This window comes from Engystomops pustulosus, chromosome 3 (genome assembly GCF_040894005.1).
Source record: "Engystomops pustulosus chromosome 3, aEngPut4.maternal, whole genome shotgun sequence".
Lineage (NCBI taxonomy): Eukaryota > Metazoa > Chordata > Amphibia > Anura > Leptodactylidae > Engystomops > Engystomops pustulosus.
This window is the reverse complement of record NC_092413.1, coordinates 4537084-4555943: the sequence shown is the minus strand read 5'-3', so window position 1 is coordinate 4555943 and position 18860 is coordinate 4537084. Positions and strand designations below refer to the sequence as shown.

General features: G+C 43.8%; 1 long non-coding RNA gene across 2 annotated transcripts in view; it reads left to right on the top strand.

Annotated features, from left to right (window-relative positions):
* LOC140120396 (uncharacterized) overlaps positions 1-17831 on the top strand; it is a 31646-nt gene extending 13815 nt beyond the window's left edge. For both annotated transcript variants that reach the window (XR_011853766.1, XR_011853765.1), the window contains exon 3: positions 17450-17831. This is a non-coding gene — a long non-coding RNA (uncharacterized lncRNA). The remainder of the gene's footprint in view (positions 1-17449) is intronic.
* The last annotated feature ends 1029 nt before the right edge of the window (positions 17832-18860 follow it).

Genomic DNA, 18860 nt, shown 5'->3' with positions numbered 1-18860 from the left:
TCAGTATACTGTACATAGATCGTTTCCCTTCTGTCTCTTATAGATCAGTATACTGTATATAGATGATTTCCCTTCTGTCTCTTATATATCAATATACTGTACATAGATCATTCCCCTTCTGTCTCTTATAGATCAGTATACTGTATATAGATAATTACCCTTCTGTCTCTTATATATCAGTATACTGTACATAGATAATTTCCCTTCTGTCTCTTATATATCAGTATACTGTACATAGATCATTTCCCTTCTGTCTCCTATATTTCAGTATAATGTACATAGATCATTTCCCTTCTGTCTCCTATATATCAGAATACTTTACATAGATCATTTCCCTTCTGTCTCTTATAGATCAGTATAATGTACTTAGATTATTTCCCTTCTGTCTCCTATATATCAGTATACTGTACATAGATTGTTTCCCTTCTGTCTCCTATATATCAGTATACTGTACATAGCTTGTTTCCTTTCTGTCTGCTATATATCAATATACTGTATATAGATTGTTACCCTTTTGTCTCTTATATATCAGTACACTGTACATAGACTGTTTCCCTTCTGGCTCCTATATATCAGTATACAGTACATAAATCACTTCCCTTCTGTCTCCTATATATCCGTATACAGTACATAAATCAATTCCCTTCTGTCTCCTATATATCAGTATACTGTACATAGATCATTTCCCTTCTGTCTCCTATAAATCAGTCTACTGTACATAGATCATTTCCCTTCTGTCTCCCATATATCAGTCTACTGTACATAGATCATTTTCCTTCTGTCTCCTATATATCAGTATACTGTACATAGATCATTTCCCTTCTGTCTCTTATAGATCAGTATACTGTACATAGATCATTTCCCTTCTGTCTCTTATAGATCAGTATACTGCACATAGATCATTTCCCTTCTGTCTCTTATAGATCAGTATACTGTACATAGATCATTTCCCTTCTGTCTCTTATAGATCAGTATACTGTACATAGATCATTTCCCTTCTGTCTCTTATAGATCAGTATACTGTACATAGATCATTTCCCTTCTGTCTCTTATAGATCAGTATACTGTACATAGATTATTTCCCTTCTGTCTCTTCCATCTATATATCAGTATACTGTACATAGATTGTTTCCCTGTCTCATATATATTAGTTTACTGTACATAGATCATTTTTCTGTTGTCTCTTATATATCAGTATACTGTACATGGATTGTTTCCTTTCTGTCTCTTATATATCAGAATCCTGTACATAGATTTTTTCCCTTCTGTCTCTTATATATCAGTATACTGTACATAGATCATTCCCCTTCTGTCTCTTATATAGCAGTACACTGTACATAGATCATTCCCCTTCTGTCTCTTATATATCAGTATACTGTACATAGATCATTCCCCTTCTGTCTCTTATATAGCAGTACACTGTACATAGATCATTCCCCTTCTGTCTCTTATATAGCAGTACACTGTACATAGATCATTCCCCTTCTGTCTCTTATATATCAGTATACTGTACATAGATCATTCCCCTTCTGTCTCCTCTATATCATTATACTGTACATAGATCATGTCCCTTCTGTCTCCTATATATCATTATACTGTACATAGGTCATTTCCCTTCTGTCTTTTATATATCAGTACACTGTACATAGATCATTTCCCTTCTGTCTCCTATATATCATTATACTGTCCATAGATCATTCCCCTTCTGTCTCTTATATATCAGTACACTGTATATAGATCATTCCCCTTCTGTCTCCTTTATATCAGTATACTGTACATAGATCATTTCCCTTCTGTCTCTCATATATTAGTACACTGTACAAAGATCATTTCCCTTCTGTCTCCTATTTATCATTATACTGTCCATAGATCATTCCCCTTCTGTCTCTTATATATCAGTATACTGTACATAGGTCATTTCCCTTCTGTCTCCTATATATCATTATACTGTACATAGATCATTTCCCTTCTGTCTCCTATATATCATTATACTGTGCATAGATCATTTCCCTTCTGTCTCCTATATATCATTATACTGTACATAGATCATTTCCCTTCTGTCTCTTATATATCAGTATACTGTGCATAGATCATTTCCCTTCTGTCTCCTATATATCATTATACTGTACATAGATCATTTCCCTTCTGTCTCTTATATATCAGTATACTGTACATAGATCATTTCCCTTCTGTCTCTCATATATTAGTACACTGTACATAGATCATTTCCCTTCTGTCTCCTATATATCATTATACTGTACATAGATCATTTCCCTTCTGTCTCTTATATATCAGTACACTGTACATAGAACAATTCCCTTCTGTCTCCTATATATAATTATACTGTACATAGATCATTTCCCTTCTGTCTCTTATAGATCAGTATACTGTACATAGATCATTTCCCTTCTGTCTCTTATATATCAGTATACTGTACATAGATCATTTCCCTTCTGTCTCTTTTATATCAGTATACTGTACATAGATCATTTCCCTTCTGTCTCTTATATATCAGTATACTGTACATAGATCGTTTCCCTTCTGTCTCCCTTATATCATTATACTGTACATAGATCATTTCCCTTCTGTCTCTTATATATAAGTATACTGTACATAGATCATGTCCCTTCTGTCTCTTATAGATCAGTATACTGTACATATATCATTTCCCTTCTGTCTCTTATATATCAGTACACTGTACATAGATCATTCCCCTTCTGTCTCCCTTATATCATTATACTGTACATAGATCATTTCCCTTCTGTCTCTTATATATAAGTATACTGTACATAGATCATGTCCCTTCTGTCTCTTATAGATCAGTATACTGTACATATATCATTTCCCTTCTGTCTCTTATATATCAGTACACTGTACATAGATCATTTCCCTTCTGTCTCTTGTATATAAGTATACTTTACATAGATCATTTCCCTTCTGTCTCTTTTAGATCAGTATACTGTACATAGATCATTTCCGTTCTGTTTCTTATAGATCAGTATACTGTACATAGATCATTTCCCCTCTGTCTCTTATATATCAGTATACTGTACATAGATCATTTCCCTTCTGTCTCTCATATATTAGTACACTGTACATAGATCACTTCCCTTCTGTCTCCTATATATCATTATACTGTACATAGATCATTTCCCTTCTGTCTCTCATATATTAGTACACTGTACATAGATCATTTCCCTTCTGTCTCCTATATATCATTATACTGTCCATAGATCATTCCCCTTCTGTCTCTTATATATCAGTACACTGTATATAGATCATTCCCCTTCTGTCTCCTTTATATCATTATACTGTACATAGATCATTTCCCTTCTGTCTCTTATATATCAGTACACTGTACATAGATCATTTCCCTTCTGTCTCCTTTATATCATTATACTGTACATAGATCATTTCCCTTCTGTCTCTTATATATCAGTACACTGTACATAGATCATTTCCCTTCTGTCTCCTATATATCATTATACTGTACATAGATCATTTCCCTTCTGTCTCTTATATATCAGTACACTGTACATAGATCATTTCCCTTCTGTCTCCTATATATCATTATACTGTCCATAGATCATTCCCCTTCTGTCTCTTATATATCAGTACACTGTATATAGATCATTCCCCTTCTGTCTCCTTTTTATCATTATACTGTACATATATCATTTCCCTTCTGTCTCTTATATATCAGTACACTGTACATAGATCATTTCCCTTCTGTCTCTTATATATCAGTATACTGTACATAGATCATTTCCCTTCTGTCTCTTATATATCAGTATACTGTACATAGGTCATTTCCCTTCTGTCTCTTATATATCAGTACACTGTACATAGATAATTTCCCTTCTGTCTCCTATATATCATTATACTGTACATAGGTCATTTCCCTTCTGTCTTTTATATATCAGTACACTGTACATAGATCATTTCCCTTCTGTCTCCTATATATCATTATACTGTCCATAGATCATTCCCCTTCTGTCTCTTATATATCAGTACACTGTATATAGATCATTCCCCTTCTGTCTCCTTTATATCAGTATACTGTACATAGATCATTTCCCTTCTGTCTCTCATATATTAGTACACTGTACAAAGATCATTTCCCTTCTGTCTCCTATTTATCATTATACTGTCCATAGATCATTCCCCTTCTGTCTCTTATATATCAGTATACTGTACATAGGTCATTTCCCTTCTGTCTCCTATATATCATTATACTGTACATAGATCATTTCCCTTCTGTCTCCTATATATCATTATACTGTGCATAGATCATTTCCCTTCTGTCTCCTATATATCATTATACTGTACATAGATCATTTCCCTTCTGTCTCTTATATATCAGTATACTGTGCATAGATCATTTCCCTTCTGTCTCCTATATATCATTATACTGCACATAGATCATTTCCCTTCTGTCTCTTATATATCAGTATACTGTACATATATCATTTCCCTTCTGTCTCCTATATATCATTATACTGTACATAGATCATTTCCCTTCTGTCTCCTATATATCATTATACTGTACATAGATAATTTCCCTTCTGTCTCTTATATATCAGTATACTGTACATAGATCATTTCCCTTCTGTCTCCTATATATCATTATGCTGTACATAGATCATTTCCCTTCTGTCTCTTATATATCAGTATACTGTACATAGATCATTTCCCTTCGGTCTCTTATATATCATTATACTGTACATAGATCATTTCCCTTCTGTCTCCTATATATCATTTTACTGTACAGAGATCATTCCCCTTCTGTCTCTTATAGATCAGTATACTGTACATAGATCATTCCCCTTCTGTCTCTTATATATCAGTATACTGTACATAGATCATTTCCCTTCTCTCTCTTATATATCAGTATACTGTACATAGATCATTTCCCTTCTATCTCTTATATATCAGTATACTGTACATAGATCATTTCCCTTCTCTCTCTTATATATCAGTATACTGTACATAGATCATTTCCCTTCTGTCTCTTATATATCATTATACTGTACATAGATCATTTCCCTTCTGTCTCTTATTTATCAGTATACTGTACATAGATAATTTCCCTTCTGTCTCTTATATATCATTATACTGTACATAGATCATTTCCCTTCTGTCTCTTATATATCAGTATACTGTACATAGATCATTTCCCTTCTGTCTCTTATATATCAGTACACTGTACATAGATCATTTCCCTTCTGTCTCTTATATATCAGTACACTGTACATAGATCATTTCCCTTCTGTCTCTTATATATCAGTACACTGTACGTAGATCATTTCCCTTCTGTCTCTTATATATCAGTCTACTGTACATAGATCATTTCCCTTCGGTCTCTTATATATCATTATACTGTACATAGATCATTTCCCTTCTGTCTCCTATATATCAGTATACTGTACATAGATCATTTCCCTTCTGTCTCTTATATATCATTATACTGTGCATAGATCATTTCCCTTCTGTCTCCTATATATCAGTATACTGTACATATGTCATTTCCCTTCTGTCTCTTATATATCAGTATACTGTACATAGGTCATTTCCCTTCTGTCTCTTATAGATAAGTATACTGTGCATAGGTCATTTCCCTTCTGTCTCTTATATATCAGTATACTGTGCATAGATCATTTCCCTTCTGTCTCCTATAGATCAGTACACTGCACATAGATAATTTTCCTTCTGAGAGCACAGAGCACAGCAGTGTGAGGTCTGATTACACATCTCTCCAGGGACAATACATAACACTGGCTGCAGAGAGCACAGAGCACAGCAGTGTGAGGTCTGATTATACATATCTCCAGGGACAATACATAACACTGGCTGCAGAGAGCACAGAGCACAGCAGTGTGAGGTCTGATTACACATCTCTCCAGGGACAGTACATAACACTGGCTGCACAGAGCACAGAGCACAGCAGTGTGAGGTCTGATTACACATCTCTCCAGGGACAGTACATAACACTGGCTGCAGAGGGCACAGAGCACAGCAGTGTGAGGTCTCATTACACATCTCTCCAGGGACAATACATAACACTGGCTGCAGAGAGCACAGAGCACAGCAGTGTGAGCTATGATTACACATCTCTCCAGGGACAATACATAACACTGGCTGCAGAGAGCACAGAGCACAGCAGTGTGAGGTCTGATTACACATCTCTCCAGGGACAGTACATAACACTGTCTGCAGAGAGCACAGAGCACAGCAGTGTGAGGTCTGATTACACATCTCTTTAGGGACAATACATAACACTGGCTGCAGAGAGCACAGAGCACAGCAGTGTGAGGTCTGATTACACATCTCTCCAGGGACAATACATAACACTGGCTGCAGAGAGCACAGAGCACAGCAGTGTGAGGTCTGATTACACATCTCTCCAGGGACAGTACATAACACTGGCTGCAGAGAGCACAGAGCACAGCAGTGTGAGGTATAATTACACATCCCTCCGGGGATGATACATAACACTGGCTGCAGAGAGCACAGAGCACAGCAGTGTGAGGTCTGATTACACATCTCTCCAGGGACAGTACATAACACTGGCTGCAGAGAGCACAGAGCACAGCAGTGTGAGGTATAATTACACATCCCTCCGGGGCTGATACATAACACTGGCTGCAGAGAGCACAGAGCACAGCAGTGTGAGGTCTGATTACACATCCCTCCGGGGATGATACATAACACTGGCTGCAGAGAGCACAGAGCACAGCAGTGTGAGGTCTGATTACACATCTCTCCAGGGACAGTACATAACACTGGCTGCAGAGAGCACAGAGCACAGCAGTGTGAGGTATAATTACACATCCCTCCGGGGCTGATACATAACACTGGCTGCAGTCTGTATGATCGCACCTGATGGCGGGTTACATAATGCACAGATATCAGTAATGTCTGCTGCCGCTGGTAAAGAATCTCAGAAGATGATGAGTGAGTGCGGACAGGCAGAAGGCGATGATAGGAGACATCTTGAGGAAATTACTCAAATGTGGGAGAAGGAGATGAGTGAGGAAATTTGCTGAGGTGTGAAGGTGGTGCCGCTGCCAGTGGAGCGAAGCCAGAGCCAAGACTCTGAGGTGGGGGCTGGGATCCAGGAGAGGAGAGCAGCAGAGGAACGGGGTCAGGGCTCCGGAACACAGGGGGTTAATCGAGACACTTCCTAAATGTAACAATAGCAAGAGGATTATCAGAAACAGCGCCACAACTGCTTATGGTAGTGCCTGGTATTGCAGCTTATCCACATTGCTGTAAATAGGATTGAGCTGTAATACCACACACTACCTGAGGGCAGGTGAGGCGCTAGTGACAGGAGAAATCATCCAGGTTCTTCTAATCCTCAGCAACCCAAAAAAATGGGACAATGAGGACAACTACAGACATTACATAGCATTGTTACCTGCGGGACCAGGTGACCCGATGACCCGATGCTCTGCCAGAAAACATGTCCTAATGTGCACAAAGCAAGGACTGAAATAAACCACAGGGGGCGCTCCGCTCTCCCCGCTCCCTTATCATGACTTGTATAATGTGATTGCACAAGCGCTGGCTCCAGGAGGTCGGGGTGTGGGTCTGAGCGGCGGCCCCGGGCCAGCACCCTAAGTGATCTTTCATGGATATGAGCTGGCAGGCCGCGCAGCGCTGATGACTTATGTAAAGATTATTAGTATTATTCACAAGAGGAAAAGTGAAGACTTTACTGCTGTTCTGATCACAGACACCCACTGATCACAGGCACCCACTGATCACAGGCACCCACTGATCACAGACACCCACTGATCACAGACACCCACAGATCACGGACACCCACTGATCACAGGCACCCACTGATCACAGACACCCACTGATCACAGACACCCACTGATCACGGACACCCACTGATCACAGGCACCCACTGATCACAGGCACCCACTGATCACAGACACCCACTGATCACAGACACCCACAGATCACGGACACCCACTGATCACAGGCACCCACTGATCACAGACACCCACTGATCACAGACACCCACTGATCACGGACACCCACTGATCACGGACACCCACTGATCACAGACACCCACTGATCACGGACACCCACTGATCACGGACACCCACTGATCACAGACACCCACTGATCACAGGCACCCACTGATCACAGGCACCCACTGATCACAGGCACCCACTGATCACAGGCACCCACTGATCACGGACACCCACTGATCACGGACACCCACTGATCACGGACACCCACTGATCACGGACACCCACTGATCACAGGCACCCACTGATGACAGACACCCACTGATGACAGACACCCACTGATGACAGACACCCACTGATGACAGACACCCACTGATGACAGACACCCACCAATCACCGACACCCACCCATCACAGACACCCACCCATCACAGACACCCACCCATCACAGACACCCACCGATCACAGACACCCACCGATCACAGACACCCACTGATCACAGACACCCACTGATCACGGACACCCACTGAACACGGACACCCACTGATCACAGACACCCACTGATCACGGACACCCACTGATCACGGACACCCACTGATCACGGACACCCACTGATCACGGACACCCACTGATCACAGGCACCCACTGATGACAGGCACCCACTGATGACAGACACCCACTGATGACAGACACCCACTGATGACAGACACCCACTGATGACAGACACCCACTGATGACAGACACCCACCAATCACCGACACCCACCCATCACAGACACCCACCCATCACAGACACCCACCCATCACAGACACCCATCGATGGAGCAGCAGGTCAAGCTTGCTCCTTGCAGCACTGTGGTATTTCTGGTACTCTCATAGACAGTGAATGTGAGACACCAGAGCGCTGTGCTCAGCAGTTTCTGATCTGGCCACACCCCCCCCCACCACTGTAGTTTGGGGGTGGCCATGTCTGCATTGTGCACTTCTCCTGTCACACATTGAGGCTCCTGTCCTCCCTCCTGATTCTTCTGGAGTTTCCAGTGGTGGCCATATTGGTGGGGGATGTGCACGGGTGTCTGTATATTGTACATGAGTGTACATGTATGCTAGATGTGCATGAGTGTGTATGTACACTGTATGTGCATGAGTGTGCATGTATACTGTATGTGCATGAGTGTGCATGTATACTGGATGTGCATGAGTGTGCATGTATACTGGATGTGCATGAGTGGGCATGTATACTGGATGTGCATGAGTGTGCATGTATGCTGGATGTGCATGAGTGTGCATGTATACTGTATGTGCATGGGTGTGCATATATACTGTATGTGCATGAGTGTGCATGTATACAGTATGTGCATGAGTGTGCATGTATACTGTATGTGCATGAGTGTGCATGTATACTGCATGTGCATGAGTGTGCATGTATACTGGATGTGCATGAGTGTACATGTATACTGGATGTGCATGAGTGTGCATGTATACTGTATGTGCATGAGTGTGCATATATACTGTATGTGCATGAGTGTGCATGTATACAGTATGTGCATGAGTGTTCATGTATACTATATGTGTATGAGTGTACATGTATACTGTATGTGCATGAGTGTGCATGTATACTGTATGTGCATGAGTGTGCATGTATACTGTATGTGCATGAGTGTGCATGTATACTGGATGTGCATGAGTGTGCATGTATACTGTATGTGCATGTATGCTGGATGTGCATGAGTGTGTATGTATACTGTATGTGCATGAGTGTGCATGTATACTGTATGTGCATGAGTGTGCATGTATACTGTATGTGCATGAGTGTGCATGTATACTGTATGTGCATGAGTGTGCATGTATACTGTATGTGCATGAGTGTGCATGTATACTGGATGTGCATGAGTGTGCATCTATACTGGATGTACATGAGTGTGCATGTATACTGTATGTGCATGAGTGTGCATGTATACTGGATGTGCATGTGTGTGCATGTATACTGTATGTGCACGTGTGTCTGTATATTGTACATGAGTGTGCATGTATACTGGATGTGCATGATTGTGCATGTATACTGTATATGCATGAGTGTGCATGTATACTGTATGTGCATGAGTGTGCATGTATACTGTTTATGCATGAGTGTGCATGTATACTGTATGTGCACGTGTGTCTGTATATTGTACATGAGTGTGCATGTATACTGTATGTGCATGAGTGTGCATGTATACTGTTTATGCATGAGTGTGCATGTATACTGTATGTGCACGTGTGTCTGTATATTGTACATGAGTGTGCATGTGTACTGTATGTGCATGAGTGTGCCAGAGAATAGCACTGATAAATATTGATGATAAATGGAAGCTTCATATGCTGCCATTTCCTGGCACAATGGCTGTCAATTTATTTAAGATTGGTTTTGTGACTATATCTATACAGTAACTTTGGTTCACTATATCTATATAGTAAGCTCGATTCTCTTTCCAATATCTACACTATGGGGCAGATTTACTTACCCGGTCCATTCGCGATCCAGCGGCGCGTTCTCTGCGGTGGATTCGGGTCCGGCCAGGATTCATTAAAGTAGTTCCTCCGCCGTCCACCAGGTGGCGCTGCTGCGCTGAAAAGCATCGGAACGCAACGGAGTTCACCAAGCCGGGCTGAGTGAAGGTAAGTGCAAGCTCTGCGACAGATTTTTTTTTTTTTAAATGCGGTGGTTTTTCCGAATCCGTCGGGTTTTCGTTCCGCCACGCCCCCCAATTTGGTTCTGTTTCCTCATCTATACAGTAAGCTTGGTTCTTTAGCTATATTTATACAGTAAGCTTGGGTCTGTTACCATATTTATACAGTAAGCTTGGTGCTGTTACCTCAACTATACAGTAAGCTTGGTACTGTTGCTATATTTATAAAATAAGCTTGGTTCTATTACCATATTTATACAGAAGGCTTGGTTCTGTTACCATGTTTATACAGTAAGCTTGGTTCTGTTACCATATGTATACAGTAAGCTTGGTTCTGTTACTTCATCTATACAGAAACCTTGGTTCTGTTGCTATAATCATACAGTAAGCTTGGTTCTGTTACTATATTTATACAGTAAGCTTGGTTCTCTTACCTCATCTATACAGTAAGCTTGGTTCTGTTACCTCACCAATACAGTAAGCTTGGTTCTGTTACTTCATCTGTACAGTAAGCTTGGTTGTGTTACTATATCTATACAGTAGGCTTGGTTCTGTCACCCCATCAATACAGTAAGCTTGGTTCTGTTACTATATTTATATGGTAAGCTTGGTTCTGTCACCTCATCAATACAATAAGCTTGGTTCTGTTACTTCATCTGTACAGTAAGCAGTAATGGCAGCATGCAGCCCTGCACCAGCCTGGCACCTGCACTGGGCCCCAGTGACCTCCAGCATCGGAAGGGGGGGGGAAGAGCCCGAGGTAAGAAGGTAAGTAGACCGGCCACTATGTATATACCCTACAGATTTGCCTCCTTTGCTGTGTCTATTTTATCCCTTCTTCTGTGAGGAAGTAAACTGCTTGCACTTGTGTCTATGTAGTGTTTCTGCCAGTATTGTGTAGCGGCTGCTCGGTGTCCATCGCGATACAATACTGCGCACAGAAAGGGGCGTTCCGGTGCGCACCGCGTACCACATTTATGTTAGCAAGTCATACATAATTGTGGCTGCACTCAGCTCATGCGCTTTGGGTGCCCGCAGGGGGCGCCGCGCTCTCTGGACACTAGTCACCCACCTGGTGCAGTCTGCCTCACTATTAATAAATGTGCGCCATGGTGTAGGACTGGCCCAACATAGTCTGGTGAGCCCAGGAGCGCACACATTATAATAATTGTAATATAAAGGTTTATCAGATCCTGAGGCTGGGCCCGAGGTGTCCCAGTATGGCACTACAGGCACAAGCAGTAGTACCCATTCCCCTAATTTCCTTATACTCTAATCTACCCATTCCCCTAATTTCCTTATACTCTAATCTACCCATTCCCCCAATTTCCTTATAATCTAATCTACCCATTCCCCTAATTTCCTTATACAGGTCTTCATATCCCTGCAGTGATGTGGGAAAGGGCTTATCCTTAGAGGAGTCTTGACCTCCATGACTTGTCTGGCGCTGGCTCCGTGTGGATTTGGTGACCGCGGCCGTGACTCCCTCTTTACATAACTTCTCAAATAAAATAACTCAAAGTCAATAAAATTGAAACAAGAGGTGAATTCCGAGTGGTCGGAGGAGACATAACCGCACTTCCGCCTTCCCGCCGGCTCTTGAAAGCTGAGATGAAATAATTCCCTGTGCTGATAAGATGCTTATCGGGCTGCTAGGCGGCACTTGTGGCTGGGGAGATAAGGCCGGAGCACCTCTCCACATCCGCAGGATTGCATGTGCCTGTCTGAAGGCCGCTCTCTCCTCATGCCATGCATGCTTGTCCCCAAGCCAAGACTGAAGGATTAGACCTGATAGGGGCAGGAATATTCCGTACTACCAGGTACCAGGCGGACCACCGGGGAGGGGGGATCATTGGGAAATCTTCTGATATTGAGTGAGAATATGAAGAACGAGGATAAAGATCAGAAATGAACATCCGTCTGCTGACCCTCCGAGCACAAGAGTAATCCAGATACATGGCCCCTCACTAAGGAGCTGTGTGCATTTATTTGTACCCATTCCCATAATCCCCTTTTCCACTAATCTACACGTTCCCATAAATGCCTTGTACTCTAATCTACCTGTTCCCCTAATTCCCTTGTCCCTGTAATCTACCCATTCCCATTATCCCTTAGACCCATAATCTAAAGCTTCCATTCCCATAATCCCTTGTACTATACCCACCCATGCCCCTAATTCCCTTGCCACTATAATCAACTCATTCCCATAATCCCATAGATCCCTAATCTAAAAATTCCTTTGCCATAATTCCCTATTTCCCTATTTTCCACCCATTCCCATAATCCCTTGGCACTCTAATCTACCAATTCCCATAATCCCTTGGCACTCTAATCTACCCATTCCCATAATTCTTTGGCACTCTAATCTACCCAATCCCATAATCCTTTGGCACTCTAATCTACCCAATCCCATAATCCTTTGGCACTCTAATCTACCCAATCCCATAATCCTTTGGCACTCTAATCTACCCATTCCCATAATCATTTGGTACTCTAATCTAGCCATTCCCATAATCCCTTGGTACTCTAAAGCTTCTATTGTCACAATTGCGATTTCCGTCGCGTGCATGCCGGCGGCGATGCGCCACAATCCGATCGCGTACGCCGAAATCCCAGGGCAATTCAGGGAAAATTTCAGCGCAAAACGGAAAAATTCGGTTAACCTGTCGCAAAAACGCGAATCGGGCCCTTAGTAAATGACCCCCATTGTCCTGAATCTGTGCAGGCTGAGAATGGAGTAGAAGTCACCTCTTCATATATATTAGTTTGGGTCGGTCCAGCTGTGGCCCCTGCCTCCACCACCTATGGGGACACGGCTGCCTAGGCAGACATAAGGCCACAGCTCCATCCTGCTCCATCTGCGGGGAGGATCTCTGTATTGTTTGTGCACAGGACACGGGTGTTAGAACAATATTGATGTTGGACGTCTCCCTGCGGAGTAATTAGAACCACATCGGAGCTGTAACATCTGGAGTCACTGAAGAAGGGCAGGGATCCACAACCTGAGGCTCTCCGGCTTCTACTACACTACAACTCCCATCATGCTCTGACAGCCCGATGGGTAGAAGGAGCACGATGATAGGAGCACCAGAGGTTCTCATCATATCCACTTATTTGTGGCACTTTGGGCTTTGGCACCTTTCTTATATGCCCCTGGAGGTAAAAGACACCTACCCCCTAGGAGAAGGCTTTACAGGAACTTGTCCTCAAGCTTCGTGTGAAGGAGTCTGTTCTGACTTCTATGTTCCTGTCCTAATCTTATTATACATCTTGTTCTCAGCTCCTCGTCGGCTTATTACACCCCAGCTTGACCCTGAATCCTTGTTGCATGTGATCTGCGGCTGCTTTGACCTCAGCTTGTCTACGCCTACTCCTAAGCACCGGTGCTCTGGTCCCACCTGCTTCAGCTGACACCTGTACTGTGACTTCTTTTGGCCGCTCCATGATCCTTTGAACCATGGAAGACACCAATTAGGACAAGTCCTTAGACCCTACACAGTGACCGTGAATTCTGCAAAGGTTCGGGTGTCCTTGAAGCCAATCACTCAATTGCTCTACAACATGGAGACCTCCACAAGTTCCTTTGCTGCAACTTCTGATCATGTTGGACCCACGCTAGTTATGTGACTTCTCCCAGACTGGAAGATAAGTTGTATAGTCATTGTTTTTGCATTTCACACATGGGGTCCACATGAAGGAGGTGTAGATGTCCTCACAGCCTCACGGTCTTCTGCCTCGCTGACTACCATAAGTGACTCTTCACATTCTGGCTCCTGTCTGCAGCTGGACCTTGTCATTATGCAGCAGAATAAACCTCCTCCTGATTCTCGTAGCGTTCACAAGATGATGACGTCAAGAGCAGATGGCCTCCTCCTCCTCCACTGCCCAACAGGTCAGAACCATTGAGATTGTGCTGATAAAACTTATCTCCCCATCACACAAGTAATTACCCTGGTGAAACTCCTGCCAACCTCTCGTGGCCAGGAAGCCGGCTTTGTACTCTGCCCTCCTGGAGGAACACGTCTCAGCGGGGTAACTCCATCCTGATTACACAGATTGCAATCTCCGCAACAATGAAGCCATTTTCTATTCCCTTCCATTGTTTGTCAAGGTCAGACGGGATGATCGGCAGGATAAATGTTTCTGCTCCGGAGCAATTTGGAGGCTTAATAATTACATTAGTGGTTAAGTGGCTTCATGGGAGAGTTAGGAGCTACGGGGTTCCTGACGCATTAAAGGGGACTTCTCCTTCTCTATATACGTTACATCTTGAGGCTCACGTGAGGCACAAATAATTTATGTAACAACGGTGGCTCTGATGGACCATGGGTGGCCCAGTGCCATGTCTTTCATGTGGTCCAGTGTCCTGCTGGCATCTTCCACCCACATGTGGTCTTCTGCATCTTCTGCATCCGTAGGGTGCGTGTGTCCTCTCATGTTATTCAAAGGTCCTGAGCCTATGTCAAAAGTGTCCTGGGTCTGTTCTTGATTGACCATGGTTATAAAGGGCACCTTCTCCCACAGTATGGTCCCTAGTGTGCGTTACACCATAGTTATCTGATCCCTGTGTCCTGACCCAACTCGTTGTGCATCTCCATCTCTAACCTCTGGTACTCTGATTCCTGGTGACCAACCTGGAGTGACCTGACTTCAGCTGTCCACCAGATCTCTCACATGTACATGGACCTCATCCCAGAAGCTTCCCAGGACACAACCATGAGCGCTAGACCAGTGTTACGCCAGAACAGACGTCTCCAGATGAAACCCTCCTGTAATGGCTTCTCTAATGTTCGCCGATTGCCTGAGATTCTGTGTTTTGAGAGTAAATAGACTCTCGGCGTTCCCAGGCTGACTCAAAGAAATATTTTTATCTGTGTGAAAGAGTCTTTTATTTAGGTTCAATTCCGCCCATGTCCAGAAGATGTGTGCAGCGCAGCGTGGGACAGATAACAGGCCTGGCACCGCGCCACCTACATCCATGCTATGGCCGCTTCACTGGTGACCCGCGGCTTCCACAGTCCTTCAAGGTTTCCTGAGAATATATGTAAAGCTCCATTGTGTCGCAACGTTTAATGGGATCAGCTGGTTCTTCCCATGAAAAATTTTTGGTCTGCAAAATCTCAAGATCAAACGTTCATATCTCAAGATGGAGAAATAGGAAGAAATGAAGAAAAAAAACTCTTATGAAAACACATTATAAAAGCGGGGAGCGCATGAGAACGTTCCAGTCACCGAGGACGTCCCGGATCATTGTCTATCGGGATAGGGGAAGCAGCCACCGGGCAAAATGTAAAGATTCAGACATCCAGAACACAAGTCATTAAAAGGTTTTTTTTCTCCAGATCTTTCCCCCCGAAGGTCTCTTCATGTTTTCTCAGACTAGAAAATTGATCATCACCCGTGTACTGCGCTCCTGCGTCTGCTGCAATATATCTATGGAGTAACCAGAACCTCAAAAATCATCACAATGTGGTGGAAGGTCCTGGCAGTGAGAAGGTCCTTTCAGGTGGAAGGTCCTGGCAGTGAGAAGGTCCTGGTAGGCGGAAGGTTCAGGCAAGAAAAAAGGTCCTGGCAAGGGAAAGGTTCTGGCAAGGGAAAGGTCCTGGCAAGGGAAAGGTTCTGGCAAGGGGAAATTCCTGGTACGGGGAAGGTCCTGGTAGGTGGAAAGTCCTTTCAGGTGAAAGTTCCTGGTAGAGAAAAGGTCTTGGCCAGTGGAAGGTCCTGGTTTGGAGATTGTCCTGTGTATGTATTGTAATGGATCAATAAAGTTGTATCATATTGGGGCACATTTACTAAGGGTCCATACGCCACATTTTCGTCAGGTTTCACGTTATTTTTCCGTTTTGCGCTGAATGCCCCAGGTTTTTGGCGCACGCGATTGGATTGTGACACAAATCAGGGGGGGCATGGACGTCGGATGACCCGACTGATTCGGACAAACGGCGGAATTTAAAAAGCACCAGGAAGAAGAAGGTGAACTCCGGCGGACCTAAGCGGGGGAAAGCGACGGATGCAGGAAATTGGACGCACGATCTTGGTGAATCGCGGAAGGCCTGAATCCTTGTCGGGCAACGCACAGCGGGGATCGCGATGGGAGGGGTAAGTAAATGTGCCCCATGGTATTGTATGTGTGCGGGGCAGAGTGTGATGGTATATGTTGCTGGCACAGTGTGGTCAGTTGACAAGGACCTGACAAGTTCCTCTAAGTCATTCTTGATGCCGGGTTCTTATAAAACCAGATCAAGTCCTGGTGAAACAAACTGTAGGGTCTGTGACCGAGCCAAGAGAGCTCCTGCCTCCTTACATGAGACTGTGAGGGAAAGACTGTATGTTGGGTACACAGAGGGGTGGATTTGGCATTTTGTGGACACCAAGTTACATCTATGGTCCCGATGCTAATCCTTTCCCTCCTAAAATCCTTGCTGCCACTTATTGAGAAGAAAAAACATCACACAACGGAGTGGACGTGGAGGGTGGGGGTCTTCATCCAGCTTCCACGCAATCATTTGGTGTGTTATTGGGACCTCTGTATCGGGCCGTGAATAGTCCACAGACCCGGTGTCCTCGGTACTGCTCCACATTCCTGGTGCTCTGTATTCTTCCAGCTTTGCTTTCTTCTCCTCTCCGATCTCATACAAGTTCCTACGAGGTGACCACCCGGCATAAGCCCATGTCAGCTCACAGATCGGAGACCTCTAGGGTTGATGTGTTTTGCCTTGTATAACATTTGATAACTTTCTCCTGTGTGAGAATTGTTGTAGGCGTCTCTGAGGCTTCATGTTTGCTCCACTCCTCAGACGGTCCAGGAGAGAAGGAAGACGTCTGGACAGAAGCCATGGAGGAGGTGAGAGGAGCCTTCTGTATACTGATATCATCCTGGCTCCGGATCCTAGCGTCTCCTCGCTGCCCTTCCCCTCCGTATGACCCCAGACTGTATAATGTCAGGCACTAGGTCAGATGCCGGCCGGGTCACCTGCAGGTCCAGTACGTCACCTCTCCAGCAGAACCGGGTGATAGAGGACGAGGGAGGAGGATTTATCTCCACATAAAATACAGCAGGGGAGAAGACTAAGGGGCTCACAGAGGGTCCGGAGAGTATTCAGAAAGGTTTCCCTTGTGTCATCGTAGCCAATTGGTAAGAACAAAAAAGTTCTATTTTATAGGTTTTTAGATATTTATAAGGACACAGATTGAAACAATAAATGACACTAAGGGAAAATATCTTGGCCACGGCCTTTATTTACTACCGGACATAAACTTGCAAAACCAACTTAGATAAAACTTTATTCAGCATAACATTACATCAAACTTTATTAACAAACATCAAACTTTATAAAGTCAACTTAACAGGGAATTTTCCCCGGTACATAAAACGAAGGCCGTGACAAGAAATCTTACAATACAATCATAAGGGAGGGCGACACGGTCAGACGTCCGGGGATCAATAAGGAACAAGTGATCCTTAGCCCTAACCCCGGACATGTGACCTGCCTACTAATAGCCAATGAATCCCTGTCACCAAGGGGCAGAAGAAGAGATCCCCCAGCGACAGCCTCCCATTGGCCTCTGGCATCACCGGGCAGACTTCAGCCCAGGGATTCTTCCTGCCAAAATACCTCAAACAGTTCACCAAATACCTGCCCATAATCCCATGAGGAACCTTCCTTATGGTCCAGGTTTCCCACATTTATTAAAGAAGAATAACTAGAATATCACATGGTAAGTATTCGGCCCCTGGTGATGAGTATTCGGCCCCCGGTGTTAGTATTCGGCCCCCGGTGATGAGTATTTGGCCCCCAGTGATGAGTATTCGCCCCCCGGTGATGAGTATTCAGCCTCTGGTGATGAGTATTCAGCCCCCGGTGATGAGTATTCAGCCTCTGGTGATAAGTATTCAGCCCCTGGTGATGAGTATTCAGCCTCTGGTGATGAGTATTCGCCCCCCGGTGATGAGTATTCAGCCTCTGGTGATGAGTATTCAGCCTCTGGTGATGAGTATTCAGCCTCTGGTGATAAGTATTCAGCCCCCGGTGATAAGTATTCAGCCCCCGGTGATAAGTTTTCAGCCCCTGGTGATGAGTATTCAGCCCCCGGTGATAAGTATTCAGCCCCTGGTGATGAGTATTCAGCCCCTGGTGATGAGTATTCAGCCCCCAGTGATGAGTATTCAGCCCCCGGTGATAAGTATTCAGCCCCCGGTGATAAGTA